Raw genomic sequence first — 18503 nt, 5'->3', positions numbered from 1 at the left:
AGTTCAACAAAGTAAATAAATATTTTCTACATCCGCTAATCCAAACGTTAATTATGAAACAGAATATGCTCTTATTCAAGAATAATTTTATTTTAAATATGTGCATACTGCTATACTTAGCGATGAAAATTTCAGATGAAGCGAGTTTCAAATGAAGCAACACAAAGCGAGTTATGTGTTTCTTCAACAAAAGAAAAATAGCTTTCTAGCAACATGGTGGTTAAAAAGAAGATTTTTCTCTAATAAACTGGCTAAAATAACGCTGATTATTGTTTAGAAACCAAACCTATATGTTCAAATATTTGATTACTATTATATAAATGTTCACATAGAATTAATTAAAATTTACCATAAAATATTTTAAGAATACTTATTGTTAAAATATCCACATAAAATTATCGCGCCCCCCCCCAAAAAAAAAAAAGAAAGAAAGAAAAGAGAAGGAAAACTTAACTTAAATGGTTCAGTGTAATAAAATCTATAAAGACTTTATATTTTTAATAAACGTGCACATATAAAATTTCAAATACACTCAAAAAATCCTTTTGCGACTACAGTATTTTAAATTGTTGCATACAATACGTCTGCATGCATATAACAGCATTCGAAACCTGTTAAACATTTGTATATCTTCTTTTGTAATAAAAAATTATGGGATTTTCATAAAAATTGCAATCTGATCCTGCAATATCCAACTTAATAGCTAATATGAGTTTAAACTGAAGGCATTCTGTACCATTTAAATTAAACATGGCCATAAAAATTTTAACTTAAATGACATACGGTGCATTTAAATGATGTGTATAAGCATAAAAACTTTTTATTAACAGGGAAATTTATTATTTTCATATTTATATGAAGCTAATGATCGTTATAACGTCATTTCGCATTTTTAGAAAATGTATTTGAGTATCAACGGTATATGAAATGTAAACCAAATAATTCAATTGAAAATAAAATTCAAAATAAAAATTGCACAATGTTATGGAAATAATGTTTAAAAAATATTATTCGTTTGTTCTATATTGCACGCTAGACGTAATTATCGTCAAAAAAAGTTGAATGTGATTTTAAGAGTGATGATGTGCGTTCTACTTTAGTTAGCATTATTTCGATATTTTGAAACTGTAACGTATCATGGAAAAATGTTCGCTGAATTACAATTTTATTTATTACCTGGTCTTTGGATACCTTGCAGATTGCCGTGTAGAGTCATATATGATGATGGAAAACATGGAAGGTAAAACATAGTCGAACACATGCATGAATTTTTCAGGAAAACACAGAAACTCGTTATATCTTGTTATGCTCATAGCAGGCATGAATTGCACTATTTATTTATTCGTAAAAGGCAGGGATTTTTAATTTTATTTTCTGCATCTATGTACCGCGAAAAATTCTGATAGTCATGTACAATTCACGCTGAAAACAATCTGCGAAACTAGTTGAGAAATGAGAACTGAAAGCTGTAGTCTCAAATTCCGAGCATTCGTAACTTAATACATTCTTAGGAATGGACAGTCTTCATCAGTTATTTAGCCACTCCATCACCGAGAACTTTGCTGTGAGTGCGACCGATCTTCTGCCGTGAGAAAGGGAAAAGTTTCGTCGCAGTTTTGATGGAGAACACTCCGAGGGACTCTCACCTCTCTTTCCTAGCCAGCAAAACACTCGAAAAGACTTCCGACTCGTCAGTCTTATAAATGCTTCTTTAGAACTGGTAAGTAAGAACTTAAAAATATAATATATATTTTAAAATATTTTAAAGAAAAATTTAAAAGAAATTCCATACGTTTCTGTGAGACATCTAGTTAAATAAATTGCAGTGTTTAGATTTTATTTATCTCTTACGATCTGGTCTAATACTTATTTTCATTGCAATAAAGTTAATAAAATAATTCAGCAGAAAGGTTTGCAATTAGAAATCGCAATTTACAGGAAGAAAGTGCCGCATTTGAAGAGTTCTTTTACTATGCTTCTATTCTATTGGGCTATGGAAAACAACGTAATTTTGAAAATTGTTGATGCACAAAATATATTTCATAAGTAACTTCAATTTTTAATTTCAGAATAATAGGGTGAAGGGTAATAAATTAGGTGATAATCTAAACATAGTATAGAAATTGCAATTTAAAAGAGAAACCCCGTTAAGGGGCCCTATGATCCAGCTTGCGAGGACTACCAAAATTACTTAAACCGACCCTAACGATACGATATGTTTTACCTAATTGTGGAGAACAGTTTTTCCTGCTATTCTGTTTACATTATAAGATTTTTTCGCCCTTCTTTCCGCATACCATCGTAGTGTAACTGCAAGCACGCTAATACGTATTCGGAGGATTCGGAATTCGAATCCTGGTGAGAGTACTGCGGATTTCTTGTTTCGTGAGTTCTAAAAAGCTTTACAAGGGGCGCCCGAAATAAAAGATGGTAGACAACAATTCGTCACTACCAGGATTTTTCGACTGAGCCACCTCATACCTAGTCACCCTTAAAACAGAAAGTATATAAGACTTCTTTTCCTCACGTGTTTCATGTTTCCTGGATCGATTTAACCTAATGATGCTACGATACCGTAACTGATCCTGCTATTCTGTTACTTATATAATCGACTCAAAAATAGTAACCAATGACACAAATAACAGGATCATGTTCCGAAAATGTAAAGCAGGCGTTATTCACGGTGGTGTCAGTAACGTTTTACAAGAACGCTCTGAATTATGCCTATCTGTTACACCTTTTATCCGTATAATCGCACGTCAATTACCGGTATTAACAGTTTCCATTACATGTAAAGACAGTATAAAAGTGTCTCATAGACGGTATAGTGGTTAGGGAAGCCTACTACGATACCGAAGGTCCCGGGTTCGAATCTCGGAGAAGACATGAACGTTTGTAAATGTATAGTGTCGGTGCGGCATGGCGGCACTCTAAATATGCGGCGACCCGAAAGTCATTTCGTGGGGATTGGTGGAAGGGGAGAGGAGTGGGATATCCCCGGGATGCTCTCTCTCAAAATTTGGGGTGGAAAATAGAAGTCCAACCTCTCTTCGGAATAAGCTCTGGCAACCATTGTTCCATGTAATATGGACACGACAACAACAACAAAGTATAAAAGTTTACGTAGTAGAGCACATTAAAACGTGTCACATGGACAGTGTATGTTCATGAAGGGTATCTTTTTTTATATGTTTAAGTATGATATTTATAAATGTCTCTTAAGAATAGTTTAATATATATAAATCAAATACGTATGTGCATTTATGGATTCTTTGAAATACTAATGTTACTTTAAATATCATTATGATGTAATAAATAAAGATGTATGCTTTTTAATATTTCATAATGCATTTAAAAAGAAAGCTAAGAAAAAGGATGCTTTCTCGTGAAGCATTCAGATGCAGAATTCAAAAACACGCACGAACATGCCCAATAAATAAATAAATTAAATTAAACTAGGAAAAGGACACTCTAATATTTCTGTGTTAATGGATTTAAATTTCAACCAACTTTTGTTTACTATCAGATATAAAATATTTCATCATAGTTGTGCTATGGTACGTTGATTTTTCTATGATAATTTTTCTAAAATTATAAAAACATTTGTTGATGTCGACGAGAATACGAAAATATGTTGGTTTTCTGCCATAATTATCTGAATAAATTTTGAAATTAAAGTAACTTTTGCAATGTGTGGAACTTACATCACTTGCAAGGAAAGCTGCTAGTTAAATTCTAGACTTAATGAAAAATTTTAAAATTAACACCTCCGTTTTTGATTAACTATTAAACTATTACCGTATAAAAACACTATAAAAGCCAAAAAGTCTCTGCAGTGAATGTGTTGTAAATTGTAAAGTGCCTAGTAAAACATTTTTAATTTTTGGTCGATGGATTAATCAAAACAAAATGTTTTTTGTACGTTTACTTTTTTATCATCTCACTTGACTTATGGATCTGCACACAGTAGACTTTAGGCTGGAGCTCTTTCCGCTTCTCCATATGTTGTCCCACAGCGCTATTTCTTTCAAGGACGAAATCACTCTTTTCCCCTCAAAGTACTCTCCCTCAAAGTATGCCCTGCGGTCCAAAAAACGTATGTAACCAATCAAATCCTGAAATTACTGACGTCCGGCTGACTCTGACCTCAGTCATTCTTAAAGAAGAACGATTCGAAAGACCGGGATTTAAGGTCATCAAGAACACCGCTAAAATTATTCCAGATCGAAAGGAAGTATTGATGTCTTTGTTTTATCCGCTCTACTAAAAGTGTAAGTATGCATATTTTCACATTTTTAATCGTATTTTTAATAATGAAAGTTTGATAAAATTGTTTTGTATATGTCTAAAATCTTCCAAATGCTATAATCATGTTGATCTCAAACTTATAACTGCCAACTCAAGTTTTCAACTCAGTCCCAGTTTTTCATCACATCTCCAAGTAAATTACCAAATCTCGAGATTTTAAAGTCTCGAAATTTAAATCTTTACTAAAGAAAATTTTTCCCATAAAAAAAAAAAAAAAAAAAAGAAATTTATCAAAATAATGAAATTTTTAATTAGGCGAATTGTATTCGTCCACCTGTAATGATTTTCATAATAATTTTTCTTGTTAAACTTTATTCCACAAAACTGTATTTTTTATTAATTTTATTGACCTTAATAAATTTTTCTTATCGGATTTCGTTTAATCTGAGTTGTTTTAATCTGCTGTAGACATCAGTAGATTTTTATATGAATATTTAGGCAATGTTTAATTAGTTAATTTTCGTGTATAATTTTGTTTACTTTAGTACCTGGTATTTTATCTAGTATTATTATGTATGTTAATTATTAATTTCACATGCATCGTATATTTAAAAATACTTTGATAAATAAAAGCTTTGCTTCACTACTGAAGATTTCCTCAGCATAAAAAAGCGAGGAAATAAAAAAAACGAAATTAGTAAAGAGCATAAATTTTAGACTATCTAATAAAATGCTAATGCATCTTACATCAAAATTGAATTACAAGTACTATAGTAACCTGAACCATCATGCATCATAAACTGAATCAAAGCGTGTTTGGAATTTCTTTGAAATGGTATAACCTCGCAGAGTGAAAAACCTTTCATTTTTCTAGAGCAAACCCGTCTTTAAAGAAAATCTCCCGTCTTTTAAGATTTTCCAAGGCTGGAAAGTATGATCTGCATGCATATACGATTGTGTTTATGGCTTTAGAAATACAATTTTTATACTATTGAAATGTAGTACTGGTATTTTATGCACGTACTGTTTTCATTAAATTGTAAAGAAAAATTAAAACACTAAGATAATTAGATATCTTATATTTACACAAGCAATGAAATAGACATTTTTTATTATTTAGAGTTAAAAACTGAAATTTTGGCTAGTTTTTTTAACTTTTTGATAACTATTTTAGAGCAGTTTAAGTTCTCCAGCTAAAGCGGCAATAAATAAATAAACAAATAAATAAGTAAAAATTTGAACTTTCAATAAATCACTGGAACTGCACTGGAGCGATGTAAATGAAATATCTTCATCTCACATTGGTCTAAGACATTACGTACCAAGCGAATTTAGTCGTAAACCTAGAATGCTTTAAGAAATACAGAGTTGGAAGGCAACAAAGTTTCATTTATTTCTTTTATACACTAGGCCTGTTGTTATGAGTTCAATTTTACCATCTGCTATGTACAACAACTTTCTTTTACTACATGTGGAAATTCCATTTAGTGAAGTCATGAATCAGGCTCCAGAATGTTAACACTGTGTTTAAATTTAATTTAAAAACGCCTATCTATATATTTTATTTACAAATCTGAATAAAAATATAATTTTCAATAATAAGATTTGAGTTTTCAATAAGAAATGTTAAAGTGATTAACGATTAAATATATAATAAAAATATAATTTTCAATAATAAGATTTGAGTTTTCAATAAGAAATGTTAAAGTGATTAACGATTCTAAACAATAAATATGCTGTTGAGTTGAAAGATGAGACTGTATCTAATGAAAAATGTATGCATTTTTGTAGCTAATTATGCTACAGTTGAATTTAAGTCCAAAAACGGCTTTAAAGACATTGAATTTTAGATTCAGGTTCAGACTTTGAAACACCAAAACAGAAGCGAAAGAGGCCATTAACATTCTGATACATGTATATATTAATATACATGTATTAGAATGTTAATTCTTCGGATGATAAATTAAATACAAAAAGAAACAAAACAGAATTACCTCCTACTAAATTAAATTATAGCTAAATAAAAAGAAATCCCTTTTAATTTTTCCTCATGCGGTAGTAAATTAAATTTTACTACACTTTTTTAAGCTTCTTTACTTAGTTATATTAATTACAGTAGTAGAAGATGTTTTTAATTATTTATTTCAGTTTTTATTTTTTTATAATTAAATCGAAATTATATGTTTAATTCCATTATAATAATTTTGCTTGATTATTTTTTCCTTTATCAAAGTTAAATTTTATTTTGAAATTTTGCATTTTAACAATTTTACATTATGAACGTTTGTCTATTATAAGATTTTTGAATTCTACATTTTTCTTTTTCTTGGTGGCTTGTGCTTTATGTCACTGTACTTTTTCAAGTTCTTTTTACAAAAAGTTTGTACTTTATTAGTACTTTTATAGTACATTTTATATAAAAAGTTTCTAACTTTCAAATTAACAAAATTTGCTCTTTTCAAAAAAGTGTTTACTTTTTCATATTTTTATATATTGGGTAACTAATTTTGAATCACGTCAAAAATTAACTAGCTATTTAGTCATTTACTTTTATTTTTCAAGAATGTTCATTTCAGAGACACTTAGCGCTGTGTTTAATTCCTCAGCATTAACTTTGCTTATTAGCTATTTTTTCACGATCTAAATTAATGAATCTTTTTTTGAATTTCATAAGTTTACTAAGTCCATATTTTCAAAATTTGGCCAGCTTTGCCTTCTCTGTGGTTTTGAATTCCGCATGTGTCTTTTTTTTTTTTTTTCCATGTACATTATGTCATTCCTATTTTCCAAGTTATTAATTTTTAAAAACTTTTTAATTTAAAATTAATAAATATGTTTTCACTTATTCTTCAAAATCTTCTAAAGAAGGCGCGTTAAAAAATACTTCAAAAGGCGAGTCTGGTCTATTTTGTCATTTATGTATTCGATTTTGAGTCACGTCGGAGCAAGTGATATCGTGATAAATACTGATTTCAGATACTTGCAATTTTTATCATTATTTTAATTTGCCTCATCGGTTGCTAAATGTATAACACTAGCGAAGACTGGGAGTTCGTCTTGGCTTCTATTCCAGACGAACGGTTTTGTTGCGTAGTTGGTTTTCGTGGTTTTCCCATGAGTAGCATGAATACGAGCCAGTTTTCCTTAGAAATTCCTCCACGAATTCATTCCCTCCCTTAGGCAGATATCACTTGTACACTTCGTTATATTCGAGTATCCTTAAATAATCATTAAATAATTTTTAAACAGTTTTAAATTTTTTGAAAAATTTTAATTTTGAATTAAGGTTTTGGTCTTTTAATTCAAAGGACTCTTTGATTACTTGTACAATTCATCCAGATATAATTTGATTTCTCTGTTTATAATTCTATATTCTTTCGGCTGCTCTTTGACAAAGACCGAAGATATTTTTTAATTCTTTAAATTTCATGCGAACTTTGTTTTATTTATGTATTGATTTAATTTTGCTCCAATTTTGTTTTCCATGTTTTTGATTCATTCTTTTGATTTGTGACTTATTGTTACAGAGTTCATCATTTTAGGTTCATATTAACTCCATTTGTTTCAATTCACATGTCTCTCTGTATGTATATATATATATGCAAGGAAGAGGAAAGTTCAAAAGCGATTGCTTAAAAGTACATTTGGAAATTAAAATTTTAAAATCAAAAATACCCTCACTTCCAATATTTCACTTAACATGATCTTTGAGGCTAAATCGCGATTTCAAAATACATAAAAATCATATTCTAACCATATTCTAATCATATTCAAAAAAATTTCAATGATTTTTTTTCAAGGATTGTATATTTTTCTTCAAGTGAATTTAACTAAATTCAAATAGTGACTTTACAGAGCGTGTTAATTTTGTATTTCAATCTCGAAAATGATTGCTTTAAACGGCGACCATTTCGAGAGCATTTTGACATAACTGACGATATATGAAATTGAAGCGCAATTTGTTGGCGACGTTTGGTGCTAAAAACTATTCTTGACCAATAATCTTCTACAAAATTAATTTTAGTAAGTGTTATAATTTGTTTGCTATTTCACTTTTAAACTTTGAAAAACCGTCAGTCATTTCTAGGATATCCCATATTGATTTTTTACTTTATATTTATTAATTATATACATATGTATAGATTTATATATATCCGTCGATCTGTTTTTTTATATGTGTTAACTTTTCACATATCACATCGATAAGATTAGTTTTTAGTTCATTCACATGTTTTCCAACATTGATTCTAACAGTTTTATTTCGCGTGTAGGCTGTTTTTTTACCTTTCCATGTTAATATATTTTAAAAAATTACTTCCATGTTAATATTTTAAAAAATACTGCGTTGAACTATTTTATGGAGCCACAGCTCCTGGTAACTTTTTAGCAAGCTCACTAGAATATTTCTTCCTATTATTTCATATTTTTGCAGCATTTTGCCCAAAAAAAATTTTTAAGACCAAATAGGTCTTACGTCAAATTACTTGTTAGCTTTTCAATTTCTATTTCAATATATATATATATATTAATATATATGGCATTGCTTATTAAAAGTTTTTTGTGGTTAAAGTTTATCAGATCTATTTTAGTAGAATCTAATGAGTAAGTATTATGTTGCGCTTCTTGTAGTTGTTCTCCATCACAGGTTTAAAATCATAAGCACTCATTTAATGAATCATGAAATAGCTTTAGCACAACTGTTATATTAATAGATGTAATTGTTGCCCCAAAATTTGGCTACTCGGCTTTCCTGAAGTCTATTGCTCTAAAAAAAGAAAAGTCTATAGTAAAATGCTTTATTCAATTTAAAACAAGGGTGCCAAAATTCCTAAATACATATTTGTAGGAATGAATAGAATTGCATATTAAACGTTTTTCTCACTTACACATTTCTCCATTTACGTTGACAAATTTTCATGACTAAATACTACTTCACTTTTTGTTAAGATTATTTCACGTTTAATTAGATACCTGCGCAAATTTAATACAAATAAAGCACATTTAACAACATATAATGACACAATTCTAACTAATCAATGCACTAATCTCTAATATTAAATTGAATTTACATTGTAATTTGATTTTAAATTAATTGTAAATCTCTCATATTAAATTAAATTTTAATTTGAATGGAACACTAGGATAAAAATTATTCTGATTACTGAAATGTATTCATATATGCAAAATGTAAATAGCAAATAACATTTCAAATCAAATTTCTCAATTTTATATTTATACTTATTATATGTATAATAAATTTAGAAATATTTAGGGAGTCATATTAAGATATTTTTGCTTGTGATTCAAAGTTCTATTTAATTTCCTTAACATTCGTATTAAAATACATATATAGTGTGTACATACATACACACACACACACATATATATATATATATATATAATAATTTATTTCCTAAACAATATTGTTTAATTGATTATATTATCTCCTAAGTTTAATTAAAGTAGAATTATTTTAAAAGAGTATATATATATATATGTAAAACATTTATCTTTACATGCATATGCACATGTAGTTAAATTTTTTATCATAGTTGCACTGTATTCTGTTATATTAATATAAGCATTTCAAGGTGACAGTTTCCATGCTCCTTATTTTCGTTCGTAACGTATATGTTGCCATCCCTTCAATGAAATAATTTTTTCTACTCCATGACTGTAACTCATATGAACCTTTAAGTGCGGTGCCGAAATAAAAGGAAAATAGGAAAAACGAATCTCCAGAATCGAAAATCTTTTGCAGCACATGTTACCCTTGTTCACTAGAGAAACTAACTGGGGAAATAGCTACTTGAAAGAAACACAATTCGACATTTCTTGTTTGTAATATTTCATAATTTTATGACCATTTCATTCTTTTCAAATATTTTAACTAGACCAGCATTTCATGATTTAAATAATCATTTTCGTTTCTTTTCTGGCAAGGAAACAAATTTCATTTTTTTATTGTTTATAATGCTATCTGAGAATGCCAAAAAATGAGGTATTTGTATTGCACACCTCAAAATCTTTAACAAAATATATCTGTTAAAAAATCCTTTTTCTTAATTTCATTACATTTTTAGTTCTCGTTTTCTAAATAACAGTTCAATTTGCAATTATCTAATTTTTGAAAAATTGAAATTTATCTAAAATTTTGATTTTTTTAAAATCAACTCTAACGGCGAAATCTCAAATTGAAGCATTATTCAATAGTACTATTTCAAGATAACATAATTTTACATTAAACCGACCACATAGGATGAAACAGCATCGCTTTTATTAAAGTTTGAGAAAATTTATTATTTCTTGATTATTTAGTTTTAAAAATATATTTTTTTTTATTCTTTTAGGTGCTTTCAAAGAAAATCGGGCCACCAGAGAGGTACCTTGCAATATTATTGAAAATATTATAAAAGACTGGTTGAAAAGTGTTTCATTTAGAGAAAAGTATCATAAACAAAAAGGAAAATGTACAACAGAAGGAAGTTTGTAAACAATGGAATAAAAAATTTGTGTATTAGCTTGTACGAAAATACTGTAATTAAAGTTATTAATTGTTCAGTTTGTTTCCTAACTTTCATGAAGACTTGGATTGGTAGAGGATACTTAGCTTAAGCAAATATTGTATCTTATACATTGTATTACTGAATATGAAAATAATTAGTTCATTGAATTTGAATGTTTGATTCTAGAAGAGAAATTTATTACATGAATATGCAATATGGAAATTAATTTCATTACATTTCCTTTAACACTTTTAATTTTGCTTTAAAATTTTATGAAATAATATAAAACTATCAGTTTATAGATTTTGGGAATTTAATGCATTCCTAGTAGCTGAATTAAATTAAAACCTTTTGCAATAAATGCTTCAAATTTTAAATTATGACAATAATTATATTTTAACTGAAAATTGCTTGTTAAGAACCTTATCCATTGACTGGACCATCCACTGAACTAATTTTAAATATCAAATTTATGGCAAAATAATGAATTTGTGAAAGATATATGTCATTTTATTTGTTTATTAACTTTCAAAATACGCCTTCTAACTTTATAAAAAAATTACATGGACAGAAGTAATTTTAACAGAGAACTGTTTAGTACAGTTCAATTGCTTGTAAACAGAACACAAGAAAAAATATTTATTATTTTTAAAATTTGCATACCTTTAAATGCAAACTTTTAAATTTATTTTAATGACAAGAAATATCCAAGCATTCACTTTAAATTCCCATCATCCTGATGCTTTTAGTCTACTGCAATGACAAAAACTCTAGACAGCAGTAGTCTCATATAAAGTTTAAGTACAGTTATTAAACTGGCATATCAGAGCTTATTAGTGTTGAAAGAAAACAATTTGTTTTTAATTTACTGCAAAAAAGTACCGAGGATTATATTTAATAAGAAATAATTATTTTGTCCAGAATATAATACAGTCTCCCATTAAAATAGTTTGGTGTATATGATCACATCAACAAGGTTTCAGAATTTTGAAAATTGCAATGATTCTGGCCATATATTAAAAATCGTGATTTGCAGTCTGATTCCTTTTCCTTCCAGTGAGAACAATAACTTAATTTCTTGGTTAATTTATTAAACTTAAAATACATTTCTATCATTAGAACTGTAACAAATCTTGTTTTTATATGTAGTTAATAAGAATGGTGTGTAAAACTTCTATGGGAATATAAGGTCTAGATAATATTGCATTGGAGGAATTGCATGTAAATGTAGAGAAAAAGTGTAAAGTTTAATTAATAAATGGCATGTATGTAATGAACTAAGATAATAGAAAAAAAAATAGAATTTGAATTTTGATGCACATGTAAAGCATCACATATATTTGTAAATGTAACATTTCAGGCTCAACTCCTCAAACAGATGATGATGTCTTTTCCAGAAAATTGCAGTGTTCTCTTCCGTTAAAGAAATGTAAATTATTATATGAATTCACTATTTGGAAACTAAGTTTCGCATTAGACGCAAGTATTACAAACACAAATATTTCATGTACTGTTGTCCTTCAGAGACTGTACATATAGACCGGATTCAGAACGTTCTAGTTAGACGTAACTCAAAACGTTCTAGTTAAACGTGATTCGGAACGTTCTTTGCATGTTATACAGAAGTGTTAACAGTACAAGTATTTGACGTGGTATTGCTCGTCATAAACCTTTAATCTATAGACGACATTCAGAACGTCTGCCCAAACGTTAAGAGAACGTTCTGCTAGCACGTTATAGAAACTTTCAAAAAACGTTCCAGGAACGTTATATAAAATTATTACTAGTACCACATTTTGACGTTCTATTGTCCATTAATGAACTACATCTTACAGACGTAATTCAGAACTTTTTGCCTGAACGTTAAAGAAACGTTCTGCTAGAACGTTAAAGAAACGTTCTGCTAGAACGTTGAAGGAACGTTCTGTTAGAAGGTAACGGAGCTTCCATATAACGTTCAAGGGACGTTTTATAAAATTGTTAGTAACACCATTTTTTGACGTTCTACTATCCGTTATTGAACTGTAACATACTGACGTGATTCACCACGTTCTGCCTGAACGTTAAAGGAACGTTCTGTTAGAACGTTATAAAAAAGTGATAGTAGTACCACGTTTGACGTACTACTGTCCGTTATTGAACTGCAATACATAGACGTGGTTCAGAACGTTCAGGTAAAACGTGCCAAAAACGTTGTACTAGAACGTTAATGACACGTTGCATGAAAGTGTTACAAACACAAGTATTTGACGTGTTATTGCCCGTCTTAGAACTGTAACATGTAGACGGCATTTTGAACGTTCTGCTTGAACGTTCCCGACACGTTGGTGAAGCACTTGATCTGAACTTTCTTGTGCTAGTTGGGGCTGCGACCAAAATTTCAAACCTTGCCGTCGAACGTGTTTCTTTCGAATTTTTCCCTTTTCGAAAAGACACATGTGAGGAGAAGTGGGTAAATAAATAGCTGTTTTCAATTGTTTGAGGAATGGGTACGGCGTGCAGTCGGGACGAGAACAAATATTATAGCCGGGAATATAAACTTCTTCGTTGGTTTCGTCACAAGAGACACGAGGTTCATGATCAAGAGTCGTCCAGGGCCGAATCCAATTCGCAAGCGCCGGGGATGCGCGGTCGACATTCATTTCCGTCAAAAAATGTTTGAGGAGGACACGTTTGAATTTCCCTCCGAGCGCAATCAAAATATTGATCGCTCGTATCGCCTATCGCGAGTTTCGACGACGACGGCTTATCCTCACAAGCCCATTCAACCGTATATTGATCCGACACTCGATAGCCTGGTTCTAGAACCGTACGTTTTCGGGTTGGATCACACGTGTAAGCTACAGCTCGATCCAAGGATGTTGAAAATTGATAGGACGGGAGATGTTTCGTATACTCGTGAGCGGGAACGACAATTTCTTTTGATCTCGTTTGAACATTTTCACAGAAAAGAGGCGGTTGGCATGTTTGGGACGTTTCGTCGTACACCATCGGTAAATGGAATAAGGCATCGCCGGTCCATGTGTCACAGGAAAGAGGACAGGATACAGTGTCGCGAACCATTCCGTTTTCACAAATCGCGTAACCCGGAGAGTACAGAAAAGATCCTTTTTGGACGATGGGGAGAGGTCGTAGCGTATTATCCGGAAATCCGTCGCAGAGATCAGACACGCATCGCCGATAATGTGTCGAATATTTTTCTCCGGGCGGACATCGAATCATTTTCGGTCGATGGCCACGACACTCGATATACGTCACCTCGTCAATCGGAAAATGTTGACCGTCTTCACAGTAAGATACGAAATGTTTTCGCGAAGTGCAAGCGTCGTAGTAGAAAAATGTCTTGGGCGGACAGGCGATTCGAATCGGTTGTTCGTTCTGGCATTCGTAATAAAAACGTCGATTGGTTGGATCAGGTAAAACCGATCCGTCATGCTGATCGATGCAGGGATTGGCAGGAATGCAGGTAGAAGGAGAATGTTCTTCTTGACACATGAGCACGTCTAGAACACGACCGTGCCGACATCGATAATAATAATACATCATGGACTTTTCGCGTGGTACAAAACTCTGCGATCGTAATAAAAACAGGTAGAGGTTTTTCCCCGTTGCGGGGAGCTGAATATCATCGGGCTGTCCAAAACATTCATCTTTTTTCCAAATCCGTCCTTCCGCGAAATAATATTCGAGTGGGAGAGGAAACGTCCATGTTTTTCCCGTGGAGGTGTGAAACGAAACCTCGTTGTCGTTTGAGGTCTCGATCTGATATTGGAAACGCGTCGTTGTCGTCGGAGGAGAAGAAGGAACTTTCGGGGACGGGACCGAAAAATTATAGAAATACAAGTAGCAGTAGTATAAACCCAAAACGAATAAAAGTATAGCGAGCATCCAGCCTTTATTCATAAACGAGATGTGCCAATTATGGAAAGAGCAAAAAATTCCGAAAAAGGACGCAGCAGCGTGTTGTTCCAAACCGAATTATCGACATTTTTTAAAACAAGATCGTGCATTGGATGAAATGCCGGCTCTGTATCGTGAATGTTTATCCTGTCAACCAAAAAGAAAGATCTTGGCGCGATAAAAAAGTAAGTCAGAATGGATTCGTATCGTATAACCCGACGTTATTTTCGTCAATTGCAACGGCTTCACTTCCTCTCGCAAATGCGGCAACGCGATTGGTATCATCATATCGTCATCCAATACGTGATGGATCCCCAAAAAGGACGCCATTTCACACTTTTTCATCTGGCTATGGATACCCATACAGAAGAGTCGCTGGTTTTCTTTGGAAAACGTCGCTTGTTTCTTACGTTTATGTTGAAACGGATCGTTCACCAAGGTTTGAATGCCGAACAACGGTTACAACCGAACGCGTTATTACCTCTCAAATCGCTCGACGATCCCGTCTATGAAACACAACGCAAGGCTATTCAAAATATTCGGGAGGTCGATGCTCATTGGTATACTACGGAGAATAAAAACGATATTGCCGTGAAGAATACGGCTCCTTTCATCGAAACAGAACCTCAAGCTCTGTAATTTAAAATATCCATCGGATGGGTGAGATGATTCGGATACGACACGATTTCAATCGTATGAGGCCATTTTAGAATGTATTTATAGTGTAAAAGATCGTGCCGTCTCAGCGTATCGAGCCGGATAGCTGAAATATAGGTTTTTTCTTCGTTGGTTTTCTCGTACAAATAACAAATACCTTGATCGACGAACACGTAAACGTCTTGAGGAAACAGTTGCAGAAGCGACTTGTCCTTGGAAAAGTGTCGAATCACAGTATAATGAGAACTCGTAGGGATTGGAACCGGTTCTAATTTATAAAGGAGGAAAGAAAGAAAAATTATACACCCGAGCGCGATCATTCTATGCATTGTATTTCTAGTGACTCTCTTGAATCTTTTTTATAAACCCGATCTCCGGATGCCTTCTATTCCTCCCTCATCATCATTAGCCTTACCAGAAATTTCAACCGAGACGTATTGCCCTTTCCAAATCTTTCAGTGTCCCGATAGCCATTGCGATTGTTCTCAGCTCTGTGAAACAAATCTCACGTTTTACGAAAAACTTACTCTTTCTGATAAAACATGGAATCATCTCGACTCGGGTGGAAAAAATTCTTAGCTGAAAAAAAAAAAAAAACTTTTTGTTAATTTTTATCATGTCTTTAGACATGATAAAAATTAACTCTACCCTCCTTTTTGTTTTGAATGATGTCTCACCTTTCCTAAAAATAGATTTCTAAGAATGATCATGTTTTTCTTGGAAGTCTATTGTTTACAAACATGTCTAGACAACATGTTGACATCATTCAAAACGAAAAGGAGGGTAGAGTTAATTTTTATCATGTCTAAAAGACATGATAAAAATTAACAAAAAGTTTTTTTTTTTTTTTAATACTGAAGAATTTTTTCTCCTAGTTCTTAAAAATATTTTTCAACAATATCTCGATACCTCTACCTATTTTATTCCCCCCTCTCTTAGTATATAAATGGTTGAAAAAGAAATCGGGGTTCATTCTGTTTCGTAAAAAGATAGCGAACACATGGCAACGGATAACTTAGTCATTTCATGTGAAGAAGATCCCTTTGAGGATATTCCAGATACGGAACCCACTTTTTATGGACCATTTTCACCCGTTTTTAGAGTACCGAAAAAGTCTTCTCCTTCTCCAACTCATTCTTTGGAAATACTGTCTTCTCCTCCCTCGTTATCCACTCATCAGCGCTCTAAAAAGAAGAAGTCTTCACAGACCAAGCTTCACCAAAAAATTGTTGGTGTGTTGGCTGTCACCTCTGATGGATATACTTTTACGAACTGCGTCCGTTTTATAGCCAGAGACCTGAAAACACATACGAAGGAATTTATTCGGCAATTGAATGCGGATCTGGAACGACTTCATATTGAAAAACTCTACGTGGCGAATGAACCCACTCGAGAAAAAATTCATCAAAAGGTACATCTCAAGTTTTTATGGACTGTTATTTACAAACCTCAACATCGTCAGCCACAGCAATGTCCATCTTGTCGATCGAAATCTTGTCATCGATTTATGGCCATGCTAGCGCTCCAACAATTAGTGAAATTTGCTGTTCATAAATGTATTCATTGAGGGGATAGGTAATCAAGAAATTTTTCTCTCTTTTTCCTTTTTTCAGATGATCCAGAGAAACAAATACTCTACTTCATATGGTTTAGTGGTAAAGACCTCATCAGGACAGGTGGTGATGATTCATCGAAAAATGCCATACTGTTTTCAAAATTATTTAATTCAGCTTTTAAAAAATAAACGTATCGAACCACCCTTCGATTTGGAAAAAATATCGGTGCTTCAAGATGAATTTGAAAACCATATTTATCCGACTCTCCATCCCAATTTACAAGACGATTATGATCGGTACAAGGCTAAATTAGCTTATGAAGATGAATGGGATTTCCCGCATGGACAAATGGATAAAAGACGCTTCAAGAAAGATGACGACCCTCGATTCAAATGGTTCAGAGTCGCGTATCAGGAATTTGAAGAAGAGTCCGGCTACCGATTCGCCTACCAACCCTCGGACGTGGCTCAGTATCCCTTAATCAAACTAGAATTTACGGGATTAGATCAATGCATTTATACACAATATTTTTTTATAGTCGAACATCCTAAACATTTACGCCGTAATACCTACTTTGATAATTATTCTTCTTTCCAATCTCAAGCTGCTTATAGAATGGCTCTCGAACGCAATATCGGGAGTATTGATGATCGGATGGTCTATCGGGGTTACTTAATTAAAATCGAAGAGGCTCTAAAGTATCTAACACGTCAACAGGAAATGAAAAAGGACGGGAAGGATCAAGTGTTGCTATATTTTTTAGAAGGAGATAAATGGAATCCACCCGATTCTATTTGTTATTTAGAAAAGTAAAAAAAAATGGAATAAGATCCCTTAGCCACCCCGCATTTCCCATTTGAAGAATCCATTCTATCTATTCTTTTTTTAAATGTCTAGGGATGTCATCCGACGCATTCTCTCCGCTAAAAAAAACGAGTTCCTCCCACCAACCCCAAAAAGAAGAAGAAGAGGAAATTTCCCATGAGTCTTTTCGAGAACCCTCCCCCCTCTCTCTTCCTATATATAAAAGAAACCGAGAGAAAAGTTGTCTTTTCTTTTTTTTCCATCTCATCCTCAGGAGAAAGAGAGAGAGAGAGAGAGAGGAAACCAAATGCCATGGAGTGGTTACGGCGAGAGTCTTTTTCCCTCGCGATTCTTTTCCGTTTCGCCAAGACAATTCCCCTCACGTTTTACTTGGGGTCGGGCACGCTCTATTTTCGAGGATCGGAACTCATGACTTGCCTTTCCCAGCAAGGGACTTGGATGAGTCCGAAAAGTCAACGGACCCTTCAGCAATGGATCTCTCGAGCCCGTTTTCGCCCTTACCGATCCTTAACGACGGATCTCTGGATCGATACGTCGGACCGCCCCAGCCGGATTCTCCGCCATACCCCTTTTATCACCTTCGATTCCCTGGAAAGACTGCTCAACGATTTGGGTCCAGACGCTCTCCTCTTTTCGACCTGGCTTCAGAGTGTGATGAGAGAGCCTCTTCAAATCCAAGAAGATTCTCAGACCGGGAAAACTTATTTTAGTCCCGTGGAGAACAAGGTGATGGACTTTCAGTTTCAAAATTTATCGGAACTGTTTCAATGTGCTTTATGTTTTTATTCTTCTTAAAGAGTGGGGGAAAACT

This window comes from Stegodyphus dumicola, chromosome 4 (genome assembly GCF_044657685.1).
Source record: "Stegodyphus dumicola isolate Sdum_Otavi_A_Nest chromosome 4, ASM4465768v1".
Lineage (NCBI taxonomy): Eukaryota > Metazoa > Arthropoda > Arachnida > Araneae > Eresidae > Stegodyphus > Stegodyphus dumicola.
The sequence above is the reverse complement of the archived record's forward strand: the minus strand, read 5'-3'. Positions refer to the sequence as shown.